The sequence below is a fragment of the Solea solea genome, chromosome 16 (genome assembly GCF_958295425.1).
Source record: "Solea solea chromosome 16, fSolSol10.1, whole genome shotgun sequence".
In the NCBI taxonomy this organism is placed as follows: Eukaryota; Metazoa; Chordata; class Actinopteri; order Pleuronectiformes; family Soleidae; genus Solea; species Solea solea.
In genome coordinates, this window is record NC_081149.1 from 14,802,191 (window position 1) to 14,817,824 (window position 15,634).

Genomic DNA, 15,634 nt, shown 5'->3' on the forward strand with positions numbered 1-15,634 from the left:
TAGGATTATGGATACACCGGGGCAAATATCGATATTTTAAATAATAAATCAAGGCACTCTCAAGTAAACCGTCCCTGCCAGCTTTCGCAACTTGATGTCTCCCCGCGCCGGCGCTGCTCAAATGTAGGGAAACTTTGGTGGATGTAACCTGGCAGAAGAAGAGTGAGTTTACAGCGGGATAACGGTGGAGAAAGCTACGTTGAAGAGATGCTCCATCCACGTTCAGTACATAGACTTTATGCACTTTGCTCTCTGTGTTGTGAACAAATAGCACGTTTAACGTTTTGTTTTCTTCAGTTAGACAAATATCGTGATGTATCGCTACAGTATATGATTGTCATGCAGTATATTGAATATCACAGAATTGTTGTATGGTGATATTATTGGTATCGTGGACCATGTATCGCGTATCCTATCATTACGTTCTGTGTGCTTTGCTGTTTAAGGTCTACTTTTTATGTCATTTGCGAAGCACCTTTTGATGCCTGTGCTCTTGGAAGATCATGAACATGATCGCTTGTTTGTTGTCCTCCTCGTATTGTTTGTGCGATGCACGTGACCACGTTGTCGAGTCAAATCCAAGCTGATATATTGATCTATTGAACATCAGTGACAAACTTCATTCAGGTTATTTCAGTGTCAGCCAATCCCAACAAGGTACGATAAAATGACAGCTCTCTGGAAGTGAGTCACCTCGGATATATTTACTTTGAGCCACGTGTCGCAGAAATTAAGCAGAATCTTGCCTCTGGTGTGTACTGCTCAAATATGTGAATGGAAATTGTGACAATAATTGTTACTGGGCCACATTTTCTCCTCCAGGTGATGTCATTCACTGTCATGCTGAAGGCATAGAGACGCTAACGAGAAAAACACAAGAAAAACCGACCTTCCTCCACGCTCTGCGTCTGCTGAGCAAGGGACATTTTGGTTCCACTTGTAGAGCCCAGTGTTTTGAACAGTTTCCTATTTTTTTTATCAGTCCTCACGCACTCTGTGGCTCCGGCTCACTCTTCCTCCGCTCTCACTGAAGGATTTATTACACATGCAACACACATGTGTACTGTACACACTTGCACACACACGAGTGTCATCTGCAAGGCATTACATTAAATTGCAGGAATAGAGAAATGATTTCACGCGTGCCCCGCAGGGTCCAGATGTAGCTTCTAAGTCGTAGCCACAACCAACTTTTAATGCGTTCAGGAGAAATAAAGGAGGAGTAGGAAATAAATACGACCCTCTTGTACTTTATCACACATGTTTGAGTCTTGTGCTCTATACTGTCTCTGTTTCTCCCCTGGTTTCATTCTAAACCTCTGCATAAAAACTTCAGGTGCATACTCTACATCCCATTTTCTTTGTTATGTGACGCACCCGTTTTAATTTGCAATCATTTTAATGGTCAATAAAACAAAACAAACCAAGTAATCTAACAAAACAGGAGCTTGATGTGTCAACAGAAACTATCTCACGCACTGAGATATTTGTACATTACAGGTACTTGGGTATGAAAGTGTAAAGTGCAGTCAAATGGCTGGAACAGCATTAGCATGTGTCGTTCGACCGGCTCAGTAAAAAGAATATACGCAGTCCAATCCTCAACACGACCCAGGGGATCCACTAAAATACGGCTTTGCTGCTGCGCCAACAGCAGCTTTAAAGCTAAAGTCACTTCTTAACACAGCTCCAGGGAGGTGGCAGGAATTTCAATTTATGTCTGTTTTCCTAAAAGCATTTTTTTTCCACACTAAAACGTATACTCTTACATTTGGCCTTTTCTCCAGCTTGATTTTTTTCTTTGAAAAAATGTTGCTTTGCAGACTCATACTTAAGTATTTCATCACTTTCTTTCTTTTTTTCACCCCCTGAGCTACCCTTAATCACATTTGTTTTGGTTTGGTTGCTCTGGCTTCCTCATTTCCACACACATTTGTCTACAATTTCTAACTTGACTTTTACGCTGTGGCTCAAATGGACTTTTTTTTTTTAAGTTCAGCCCTACCTCAACATCTTGTAGGCCTACAGCATTGTAAATCTTGCCTGGCATTATTTTTATTGTATAGAATAGAATAGAACAGGCTAGATTAAAAATACAACAGAGCATCTTTATTATCTATTGCCTACCACTTTGTCCTCCTTGAGGGTCGCGGGACACTGGTGCCAATCCCAGCTGGACAGGTCGCCAGGTCATCACAGGGCCAACATACAGAGACGAACAACCAGCCACTCTCGCATTTAGACTTACGTGCAGTTTAGAGTGTTCAATTAACCTCTGCATGTTTTTGGACTATGGGAGGAAACTGGAGAACCTGGAGAGAACTCACACACACACACACACACACTCAGGGAGAACATGCTCCATGCAGAAAGGCCCTTGTTCCGACCGGGAACCACTACTCCCTCACGTGACTCATTCTACTAGTAAAAAAAAATGCCTCTTGATCTCAATCAGCAAAAAACTATATAAACAATAGGTTAAAAAGCAGTAAATACAACCATTTCAATAGTTTGAGCACTGAGCCTCTTCATCTGGTCACACGGAAATGCATTTATTCTTAACACCCAAGCTGCAGAACATCAAAGATCTTTGTCTCAGTAAATATTTAACTTCACACAGGAAAAGAAACTCTTGTTTTTGGGCCTGATAAAACATCGATGATGCATGTTTTTTTTTTGTTTTTTTTTAAATCTTCAAGTCTACTTCTAAAAGCAGATTGTGCGGGACATTTTGCAGCCTAACAAGGTCTACATTTTTTTTTCCCCTAAAAGAATTTGTAATATCCTGAATGTTCCACAGTGAATAAGCTCTGGTCATATGACCTGGAACAGAGCAGATTGAATGGCAAACAGACACGTTTGCTATAAAAACAGTTTGTTGTTTAACTACTGTAAATCTATTAAGTCTAGGTCTACGGCAAGGTGTAGTTGTAGGTTCTGGGAACATAATTTTTAATAGACTGCCCCTTTATAATTATGTCATTTCACAATAATAAAAAAAAATCATTACATAGGACAATTAATGAGCAGGAGGTAAAGGGTTATACGTTGTTTTGGATATGATGCTTCTTCAGGACAACCTGGGAAAAAACTGGCCACGGTTATTTTCTGTTCTTGCCCTATAGTCAACCTGCTCATTCTTCTCCCACCATCAGTGTTTGGTATATCTGTATTTGCATCTGGGTTTCAGTGTGTTTGGTGCAGAACATGTCCTGCCGTCACACGTAATGTGCTCTTATTGCAGTGTGTGTGGCCTACTGTGGGAAAAGGTGCAATGCAGAGGAGAAGATAGTGGAGGAAACCGTGGGGGGCATCCATGGTTCATTTGTGGCTGCTATAGGAACCTGAATGTGACAGTGAAAAATGGCCACTGGAGGGAGGAGGAGTGTGAGGTGGTGGTGGTGGTGGTAATGAGTGTGTTTAAAGCAGAAGTTGTCACTCTTTCTGGGAGGACAAACATATGATGCTATAACCCAATACACGGCATCTGATAAAAGTGAAAATGTTGACTCTTCCCACCCACTGTCTCGTGTAAGTCGGTCTGTGGCTCATAAAGCTGTCGTCAATTCAGGAACCTTGTGTGTGTTTGTAGCACTTTAACAGCAAGTGCACATTTTACAATAACTCATCTTTGATACATTGGAGTCTCGGTGAACTTGAAAAGAAAAACAGTTTGTCGTCGTTCTTTTCTTTAGTTTTTTTGCTTTTTAAAATGATTATGATATGTTCACTGCCTAGTGGCTCCATGTTTTTCACATGGGTTTTCTATGGTCAATGCTGCAGTCTAATTTTCTTTTTTTTTTAAACCAAATGATATTCAAAATTGCTCAACTTTTATATGGACTGTGTCTCCAATCTGCATTTTTGTGTTGGCACTGCAGTTTATGAACTAACCCTAAATACATTACATAATACAGGTAATCAGAAACCTCTGAATGTATAAATGAAGTTTTAGTGGACTTATGTATATGTATATGTAACTGTACTGTACATAAATAAGTAATAATTGGCTGATACAAATGTCAAAATCCATCCTCATCCTCAAATGTTTTGAACCTGGTGTAAACAGAGCGTTTATTGTGCGCCGGTGAGGTTTGCGAGGAACGTGAGGTCCCTCGACACAAAGACCTCAAGAATGTGTGCACTCAAATTTTCGTGATTGCAGGAGCTGTTTGTTTCACGCAGAAGACAGTCGACACACAGAAAAAGAGAGAGGGAGACTTGAAAAGGTCAGACCATAGTTCACTTTGAGGTTTACTGGTCTGTTGACTCTGCGTACGATGGCACTTCTTATTAAGGGGAGAGACAGACAGCACAGCTGGGTCATGCATGCCTGAGAGTCGGACAGGCCATTAGAGCACCTATTATTGCTGCTCTAATGGTAACTACTATTATTACGTTCAGCCTATACAGTTCTGGGATGCAGTTGCAGTGCTCACAGTACGGTAAATACTATGACGTCAAAAATACAACGCCCAAAAGAGTAAAGTTAGGAAAGTTCCTTGGCCATTTCTTTACTGATGAATTAAACGATGACAGTGTGGTAAAGTTTGTGTTGAAGCCGTGTCTGTGAATGTTAAATTTTGAGCATTCTGCACACCTCTATATGTTTCCTGCACATCTTTGGTGCAGTTGTCAGAAAAGCAATAAAAAAAGCTCATGCTGTGAGGCTTCTGGTTCCCATGTGGCCAAGTGTCCACTGGTGTGAGGCATTTCTAGTAAAATGTAATGTACAGTATTATTTGTTGCCTGGATGGTTTTTTGAGTTGCTTTTCTCAGAAAACACTGGTGAGATAGCCTTATTAAGAAATACTGTATTATACCCATCTCCTATTTCGGCTATGGACCCTCTTGTGAGTCTTAAATAAAGTTTAAATTGTCCAACAAAAAGAAAATACATATATATCCAACATGAAAACAATCCATGGTTATATACAATTAGTTGTCCTGCATTTGTGGAAAGAGCTTATGAGGTTATGAAGCCAGTCATTTATTTACTTGTGAGCTAAAAGTGAAGGATTTGTGCTCATCATTGCAGCTCCAATAAGACAGATAGACAAGGATTCAGTCCAGAGAGGACTGAAGGAGAAGAGTGAGATCCAAAGGGGAAAGAGGTTAAGTTGAGGGGGCCTTTGCGTGACCTCTTACCCCTTGTTTATTCAGGGGGTCATAGAGGACCCATTTTCCCGTGGTCGTCATCAACTTTTGTTTGTACTTTTTTATTTATGTGACGATTTACTCTTTCAGATGTATTTACAATTTATTCACTCATTTTTTTAATAACCTGCCCCCTCCACTCCGCTGTTTGTTTGTGTTGTGCAGAACAATGGTGTGACGTTCTGCGAGACAGTTTTTTTGTTTCACATTCATCTGCTAATGTTTCCATTGTACCTTTTTGAAAAAGACCTGCATGTTGACATTCAAAGAATTGTTGATTTTCAAAGGAAGACACAGATTATTCAATGTGTCCTGATGACATTTCTGAAGGAGAGGAAGGAGATTCACATCTATAGCTTACAAAGCGGAGGGAGACGCACACAGATACCATCACACAGTCAAACTGATCAAACTCTCACTATAAGCAGTCAAAGAACATTGTGTTATTTTTGTAAGTGTAAATGAAGCAGTCAAATCAATGTCTCTGTGTGCCCATGTCGAAGAGAACAACCCTCCTTTCTTCATTCTTCCTCATTCATTTCCTCCTCTCATTCCTTCTCTGCCCTCCTGTGCTCCCTCCCTCCCTCCTTAGTCTCATTCTCACCCTGCAGCCTGGTATGTCAGGTATTGGGTAACAGCAGCATGCCGGTGGTTGACAGCAGGAAGCAAAGTGACTGCAGCTGAGCTACAGTGTGTTCACTATGACTGCGCTGCTGTATCAGTGCTGGAACAGGAACTTTATCAGACGGGTGAAGGCAGCTAAGTGGACACGTAGGTCATAATATTCGCGTTTTATCAGCTCCTCCACTGTGCTTTATCGGACAACCGGTCACGTGATGTCGTTTGGCAAAGTGCGTGAAGCGCAAAGAAATATAATTAAACTAGAGAGAAAATCTCTCCAATCTCATACAGAGATAGTCTCACTTTTGATATAACCCTCCTCCATTTCCACTCACATGCACAGGGAGTATCGCAAGAATTCTTTTTTCCCCCTGCTCCTGCTGTTTAATTTCCCGTCTTTCATATTGTACACAAACCCAACACATTAACACATTTAACTTGCCGTCGCTCGTTGCCCATTTTGCAAACGATATGGTCTAATGTGTGTGTTGTCTGTCCTTCTGCGATGGTGAGCATCCGTCTGTCTAATCCCTCTTTTTTTCCAGACTCTGCCAGGCAGAGCATTTTGGCTCCACAATGACCCGCCTAGATAAATAAAGGAGGTTAAATAAAAACAAACACACTTGCTCACAGATAACAAGCCTTTCCTTAGCTGTGACATGTCGCTCTGATAAAGAAATGATTGTAGTAGTCTTGACATCAAAGACAGGTCAAATAAAAGTTTTGTTTTTTTTATCAATGAAATGTCTTACCTATCATTATATTTACCATTCAACTTCCTTCATGTTTGCAAGGCTTAGGCTCCTATGACTGTAAATCAGTGCACGATAAGAACCACTTGGCCTAATCCTCTAAAGGGGAAACACATCTGCCGTGTTAACAAATTGCTTAAAGCTGCCTCGACATGCAGCGGTGGAAGGACCCAGGCTGAGGCTGCACGGACGTGGCTGCGCTTTAACGTCTGATCAGCAGTGTTTTGTGTTTTTTTATAACCAGAACTATGTGTGTTTTACTATGTAAAGTTTATACACTTTGTTGGAATTGTATGACCGGAATACTAAACTATGCATGAGCGATGGTTTCTGTGTGTGGGTGGTCACGAAACGTGGTTTTCTCCTTACCAGAAACACAGTTTCTGTGCATGTGTGTGAGCGCGTGTGCACCCATTCATGTGATGGGTGCTGGAAAGAAGTGGCAATAATAGGATTCACTCTGGTCATACCCGTTGCAGCTCATCTGCCGTCTTTTTCCTTTTCCTTGACTCTCCTCTGTTACAATAACTCCCAGATGTAGTGCTTAAAGCATGCACACACATTTAAGGACACACGTAACGGTTGTGATTTAGTGCCTGAATGGAGTTATCTTATCTTTTCTCTCTGTCTTGCTTACTTTCTCTTTTCTGTTTTGTTTTTCATTCGTTCATTCTCAGTCATTAAACCTCTCTTTTATAGTAAATCTGCTCCGTTCTGAGGTTTTTATTGGTTTTCATTGTGTAAATCAATGCTTTGGTCATTAAAGCAAATGATTTACTGTGAGATTTGTAGACCCACTTATGGTAAGAAAAAAAAAAACCTCTGGCTTTTGTGCACAGTGGTGTCAGTTCACCCAGGATGGAGGAGGAAAGGCTGAGGCCAAATCTGGGGTCACAGCGAGGCTGAAAGTACAACAATAATTGTGTGAATCACGTCATAAAAGGCTGATTTTTATGTTCTTATAAGGCCAACTTTCATCAACCAAAAAAGGAACACACTATACATTCTGTGTGATTCTTCAAAAACATCAGTGACCTGATTTTGTGTTTCCGAATTTTTTGGGGGGGAGATACAAGATAGTCATCCCACTGGAGTGGAATTTGTTCTTTTAAGATATCAGGGAGAGAGATCAGTGGAGTGGAATCAGACTGATACATGGACCAGAAAGAGCAAGTTTGGACACAGTGTGTGTCACAGAGAGATGAGTCAGCGCCACAGAGACAGAGATTTAGTGGCACTGATAATCTCATAATCTCTGTTCACCGACTCTGATAAAGCAGAACACGAGGACACCACAGAGTCAAAACACTTGCGAAAGACAGCTGACGGAAAAGGACAACTCTGTGTTGAACACCCCGAGAATTGTGTTGCTGCGGGAATGGGGATTATAATAACTCCCTTTCTCTCATCGACCTCATTTATCCTTACTTTTGTGTGTATGGTTCTAGAATTACCAATAATTAAACACACACACATACAGCCAGTCATACACAGCAGGTCAAGTATTCCCAGATTATTCCGATTTCGAGATATCACATCTGCCAATATGTAATCAGTAGTCTTCTCCAGTAGTTAAGAAAGGGCCTGAAAAATGCAATATTTATTTAAAATTCTGATTTATTAGCATGCTGTCTGCATGTACTGTATGAGTAGGGCTGGGTATTGATTAATTGGAAGTTTTCAGTACATTATCAATATTGATATCTGGACTCCAAGTCTGGACAAGAGACACCAAGTCTGTTTTCACCAAAAACGAAATGCTTTAATCGGCCCGATCGTCTTATTCTTTCATTTCCTCCACCTTCATTCATTTAACAAGCGCCAGCCTCTCAAAACACAACACAGACACACTCACACATGTGCTCAGCTCCGCCTTCCTCTTCTCCTTTGGAAAATGAACTCTGTTTCTGATCGTAATGTCCCGCGCGACTCAAGACAGCCAATAATGAGCGAAGTTCGAGCTCGGTCAAACAGCATGAAGCATGCTTATTGGCTCACTCTGTAAGTACATGCACGGTTTAATCGAGCTAAGGCCGTAGTCTGACTAAGACAAGTAATCAGAGTTCTAGTATACTGTATATGCCAAGGAGAAAATCGTTTTTTTTGGGCCGTATAGATCTGACTCCGCTTCCAGAGGTGGCGCCTTATCTCTCTACAAGCTAGTGCATATTGAATCTGTTTCCTGTTGACCTTTACGTCACAGAAAAACAAACGGCGAGATGGACGGGGAGATGGATCGTGCTGTGGTTCTGTTTGTTTCGTACCTGCTGTACATGTTAATCGTGAGTCAAATTAGATGGAGCGTGCTGTGTTGTCCAAAGACAGAAGCCGCCACTGTATGATTTCCAGCTTCAGTACTGTGGTTTATACATCGTCTCCGTCTACTTGGTTCAAAGACCGAGGAGGAAACTTTGTTGCATGCACAGAAAGCCAAGTCCGACTCCAGTCCAACTAAGCATATGAATCGCATTATCCAGGTATGTTAGGCTAAGACCTGCTCGATTAATGTGTTTGCATGACATTAAGAAAACCAAATTATTGTCTTAGTCTGACTAATATCAGACTTTTAACATGCAAGTAAATGCACTGAATGACAAAAAAAGTTTTTTTATCTTTCATACAACAAAATCATTTAAAGTTTGACACACAAATAAATGTACATTTGTGAACTAACATTTTGCTTTGTATGGAAGGAGAATGTAAAACAAGTAGAGGAGGTTTGCCAAAAAAAATGTTTTAGTGTCTCCTCGAAAGTCTCCAGATTTCAGGACTTCATTTTTATGTGTGTTGGCAGAGATTTTGGTAATCACAATCCATCAACTCGCAGACGAGAGTGAAAACAGGTCTCCGCTTCCTCGCTTCCTCTTCCACATGTGTACCTCTGTCTTTCTTTAACGTTTGCAGTGCGACCGTGACGAGAAGCGGACTCTCCTCAGCTGACCTGACAGCAGAGAGGGCTGCCGTGGTCATGACCCTCTTCCCTCCCTCTCTCTTTCTTCTGTGCCATCACTTCCTCTCTCTCCTCCGTCGTCTGAAGCAGTCATGGCTGCTGCTCGGTTTCCCAGGCCCCCGTCGACAGGTCATTTAATGCTCATCTGTCCCGGGGCCCTTGATGCTGAAACCCCGGGGTTAACGCGTAACGCACTTCTTCCGGGGCTCCACTGATCACAACAAGCAGACGCCAGCACAGCCCATGTCAGACTTCACACATGCAAAAACAAACTTAAACACTCGCCGGCTTTAGAAACACGCATCAGAAGTGTTTTGTGCACAAATATAAAGTAGGAAAATCAGTGTGAAATGTTTGATCACAGCTTGGCTCTATTATTTTCTGATGGCAACTTTTTAATGAAATAATTGCATTTCTCATTTTTAAATGCTAGATAAACACATGTAATACATGCACAGAGAAAGCAAATCATATCTTCAAATTCGAATGAATGCATTGGAATATTAAGTAAGTTCATATGTTTGATGGTAAGTCACGTGACAATGCTCCGCCACACATGACATCTATTACATAGTTTGTATTTTAAAGATTTATGTTTCCTATTAGTGCTTTTCGAAGCCTTCAGTTGATGTACCATGACAACCTCATGCCCACCCACGTCCTGCTCCCATCTGCCCCCCCAGTTCACAGAGCTGTGGATGTAAAGAGTCTGAGCTCTCCTGCCAGTTTATGGCCAGTGTCCTGGCTGCTTTATAGCTCAGCCAGTCTGGACCAGTTTAACACACATTTATATGTCTGCCTGAGTGAGCGACAAGTCGAACTGTGTGTGTGTGTGTGTGTGTGTGTGTAATTATCCGCCCAGCAAGCCAGAAGCCTGCTTTTGTCCCTACGTCACCTCCTGTTTAAAAGAAACAAAAAAACAAAAGGGTTTTCCATTTTTCATGTGACCATCATACGAAACAGATGCACTGACCGTCGTGTGGTCAGACAGCACTGCTGCGTACGCTGCCTCGGGCTGCAGCGTATATGGGAAGCGCTCGCTTTTCAACAGATACTTGACAGTTCGCAAAGCCGTGTTATGTGGTTGACGCAGTATGAACTGTCTTGTTGCGGCCTCACTGTTTTTCCACTGCAAACAGGGATTAACTCGGAGATCTGCACGACTGATTGTTGCTGTCAGTAGTGTGTCAATAGCTCCTTTCACTGCAGTGCTGCTCAAGGCAGGAGCGATTCCACCTCAAGGTGGCACAAAGACGTCACTATATTGGACGATACTAGCTGTCGGTCACACTGGTGTCCACTCATATCATCGATTTCCCTCCAAGTGGGAACATCTTTTGCAAAATCGGCATTGTGTTCTTTTGGAGAAGATCTGACCAGCAACTGAGACCTCGGGAAGAAGGAAAGCCTCGTTTTCCCATAGACTTAAAGTCAAACTGAGTTGAGAGAGTCGCCCCCTTGTGGCTATTCCAGATATTCTTACTTCCTTTTGACCTCAGCCCACAAACTAGAAGACTTGTTCCACTTTTTTATATACAGACATGTAGGGCTTAGATCTGATGATTTTGAATAAATATTTAATTGCGGTTATTTTGACAGGAGTTGCGATATGAGTCGCGATGTCATAGGGAATGGTCATTTTTACATCATTATTCTCATTTTCATTCCAAAAACATATGTAAAATGATTACTGTGTGGTATTTGTGCAGATCTGTGAGGAACAAAGATGTTCTCTCCAGTCTGTAGAATAAGACGTGTGTATTATGAACATAAGGCATCATTGTTATGAAATATTTAACCTCAGATTTGTGAAATGTGTCTTAGTCCTAAACTGAAATGCTGAATGAAGAGAATGGACGGGATTCTGGTTAGATCTGTGTTACTGTATAGTGTATATACTGTATAGTAGGGATCTTTATATAACCACTGCGTAAATGGTGCTAGTGTGCTGATGACTTATTAGACTGCAAAAGGGACACAAATTAAATGTCTGGCTAAATGCTGTTAAAACATCTATTTTTACAACATTTTATTTTTTATAATTTGGGAGCATTGTGCTCGTATGTGGAATTGAGAGTGTGTGGGTGTCAGAGAAGTCACTGCAGACCCGTTGACATGTAATCCAATGCTGAGCATGTATGTATATGCACATGCATGTGAGCCACTACACATATTTGTGTGTGTGTGTGTGTGTGTGTGTGTGCGTGCGTGTACCGGTTGTCAGGGGCCAGAGAATGGGGCCCGGTGACGTGAGGAGAGAGGGGAGAGTTGCTGTTTGGCAGCTCATCTAAGAGCCTGATCACTTGGGTTCAGACATGGCCACAGCTGGCCCCACCACCAACAATCCTGGCTTTTCTTCCCGTCTCAGGAACGCAGCGCGTCAACTCTAATTCCCTTCTAATGAACTGGCTACCGTAGGTAGCTAGCCAGGCAGCGCCAGCACACACTTCTTAAACACACACACACACACACACACACACACTGGAGACAAAACACATTTATATTTCACTTTAAGCACACTGAAGTGCTCAGCTGTGCATCTGCCTGCTGAGGATCCAACCATCTGGAGAAAAAATGTTCTTTCTGATGGAAAAAGAAAAGAGATTTCTTGTTTTCCTGTGTTTTTTACATAAAGAAACAATCCACCTCCTTTGGGCATTCTGTTCAATGTGAAAAAGTTCACTCACTGACCACTTTATTAGGTACACGGGACACCTAATAATGCGGCAGCAATGGCACCAGTGGTTTTCTGCCTCTGTAACCCATCTGTATAATTTGGTTGTAACAATTTGAGTTACTGTTGTGTTATTGTTTAAGTCTTGGCCATTCTCCGCAGACCTTTTGCCGTTAACAAGGCATTTTGATTTCTGATGCTCAGTTTGAACTTCAGCAGGTCATCTTTACTGTGTCTACATGCCTTAATGCATTGAGTGGCTCCCGTGAGTTTAGATATTTACTTTGACAAGAAATTGAGGTGAGGTGTACCTAATAAAGTGGCCAATGAGAGTATGTGCATATTAATAATGCACATGCTCTCAATTTGAAAGCATGTTTAGGTTGTCTCCTATGTCGCAGCAATGATTAAGGATCTAATGGATTTGGAAACACAGATGAAGCGTCTCTTTATGTATTTTTTTGAATCCAGATGTTTCAAAGAGTGGATAATGATATTGCAGAAATGTCTGGAAGCCCAAGTCATTTTTTTTGTTATGCAAATCTCATCAAAAAAAAATAAACAATTCTTGTCCCAAAAACAAAGAGATTCAATCGATTTGGACAGTGAGGACACTGATATGTGTGTGAGATTGGTATAATTGTGATGTTGCGTTCACTCACTGTGAGCTCAGATCTTGAGGTTTAGCTTCTGTGGTGGAGTCTTTGGAGCGACCGGTGCCACTCATGGAAACGTTTGTATAGTTTTAGACGCCACGAGTGCAGAACCTTGATTGCTTTTTGAAGCGGTGAGTTCACAAAGGTGACACAGTTCCTCGGCTGTGATAGATTGTTTATTTACATTCGTCTTTTTAGGTTTCAGCATTTAAAAAGCACCGCTGCTGCCAAACCATCAGTTGGCTGCGGTGGTGAATGTATTCCACAACTTTCTGAAATTCTCCCTCGCACGTTTCTCGTGGAAAGTGTTTCTTTCTTTCCTTTAAGAACATCAGACACAACCTGGGGTTTAACATCCTGGAGACAGGTTTACGTGTCCAGTGTGGTTTCCATTATGAATCCCTGTTAATCACCAGTGGATTATTCCGCACCAGTTCTCCCATTGTCGGAGAGATGTGAACACCCGTGGGCCTGCGGAGCAAGTGTACTTAAAACCATTAGCGGTGTCCAATTCCCGTCTTCAAAAGTAATAACATTCAAGCAGAAAGAGTATGTTGTTATCACAGCAAACGGTAAAAAGACGGGAAGGGGGCAAGGTTATTAAAAGAATAATCCCAAATATCCCAAACAAGGAAAAAGCATTGCTTTGATGGTCATACTCCCAAATCTGGGATGCAGCTCGGTTTTCCTTATTCCTTAGATATTTTTAAGGGTGCGTGAGTGTTAACACCATTATGACATTCCCATTGGGTTTAGTTGTTTCCACCATTTAGTGCTAATTAGTGTTCAGAACTAAACAAAAACAACAGCACATTTGACATTATAAACATAATACCTTCTAAACATAAACTTGTCAGCATGTTGACACAGTGTTCAGCCGACAGAGCCAATACCACGGACGCAGACGCTCAGTCTTGTTTTCCCTCAATGTGAAAACACGCACGTAGCCAAGAAGAGGTCCAAGAAGAGGTAGATAGATTCAGAAAGACAGGGAGTAAATATAGCACCCATCTTCTACCACATTCCCAAGTGTCTCCCTCTGTCAACAGCTTAGATTCCAAGAAACACCCAGTGAGTGATGAACATTTGTTGCAACCGCAGGTTTTTTTCTTTTTTTTTTGTAAATTATTTCACCAGGATTCTAAATTATAGCCTCTGTTCAATTATTTCATAATAAATCCATTCACTTCCAACTTAAAGTAATTGATTCTCTGCAAGTAGGACCTTTGGCTGCCACCGAATTTAACGTCCATGTGAGTGTGGGAAAAGGGTGCCGACCGTCGTATTTTATCAGTTTTGCATTGAGTCTCAGTGCAGTAATCCAGTGTGGTAATCCGAGCATTATTACAGTGTGGCCAAAGCTTTCTGAGACTCTGAGACGAGCTGCAGGCACTGCAGATAACGTGGACTGTTAGAGTTCACAGTTCAGCAGACCCTTCACCCTTCACTCCCACTGGGATGACATAACCGGTGGGGGACTGATAAACCAGAGGGGGATGGGGTGAAATGAAAATCGAATCAAAACTGAGGTCACAGGACATCATTTAAACATGGTTTCCAGTGTTGTGGAAAGTCGGCAGTACCTGTTAATTCATTTGTGAGGGTTATAAGAATTAAAATTGGGATTTATTGCTTATTTTGACACGATTTAATTGTTTGAGATGGTTATTGACACAATGACTTCTCACACTCTTCTGCTGCTGCAACCTGTTTGTTTCAAGGTTGAATGGGTTCTACATTCAGAGTTGTTCTGCATACCTTAACCCCAGAGATGTTTGTGCATTAAAATAACAGCACAGCAGCAATTTCTGAAATACCTGTCTGGCACCAACAACCACTCCGTTCTGATGCTCAGTTTCCACTTCAGCAGGTTGTCTCGACCGCCGCGTCCACACACATAAGCATTACGGAAACGATTATGTGTACAGGAATACAGCAATCCTCTACTCGGATGAATAAAAATACATTTGGAGAGGGTTCTCCTCAAACCCAAACTAAGATGACATAGTGATTCTGTGCATCAAACTTGGAATGAGAATAAAACAGTTCAATGCAAATAACAAAAGCATGCCATACATTCATCAGAGGGTCAGTGGTATCTGTATAAGTGTATCTAATGTAGTATAGTGTAGTTCTTTTTGACTTTCTGCAGCGTATTGTGTTGTCTAGTGTATTTATTTTAACAGTAAAGACTCATCTCATGAAAGTAAGAAAAGTCCCCTTGACACTTGATACTTTGATACTGATCAGGTCATATAGCCACTATAGCTCAACCCCATAACCTCATACCTCTGCAGGCTGCTTTCATTATCTCCGCCTATCTACGTATACGGTGCATAATACACTGCTGTGTGTCTGATGCGACTATATATTATGCTCACTCGCTGTGAGTTTGTGCATTTTTCATACTTTGTCATGCTCGTAGGCATAAGGATTTTTTTTTAGTTTCCGAAAGTTTATTTTGACTTGCACATATAATTAAATTGTTACTGTGCGGTGGCTTGAACGGCGCGCACACAGACACACACACACACACATTTTGCACAGCTATTCTTATTAGGACACTGCAATGACTTCCATTAATTTGTGGAGCCTAACTTAACCACATCCCTATAACCTTAACCATAACCAGTCAACCTAACCTCAACCAGAGCCTCCGAAATTAGATTCTGCCTTATTTGGACCAGGCTTTGGTCCTCAAAAGGACTCCTGTTCCTCAACAAGTCAGTATTTGTCCCAGAAAAGGTCCTAGATAGGTAAGAAAAACAAACACACACACATTTCTGACTTTGTCTGTCATCCACATATTCATTGACTGCCTTCC

At 41.5% G+C, this 15,634-nt stretch overlaps 1 protein-coding gene across 2 annotated transcripts in view; it reads left to right on the plus strand.

The window, feature by feature from the left end:
* Nucleotides 1-15,634, plus strand: part of LOC131475064 (mitochondrial import inner membrane translocase subunit tim16-like) — a 103,430-nt gene that overhangs the window by 73,985 nt on the left and 13,811 nt on the right. The window lies entirely within an intron of this gene.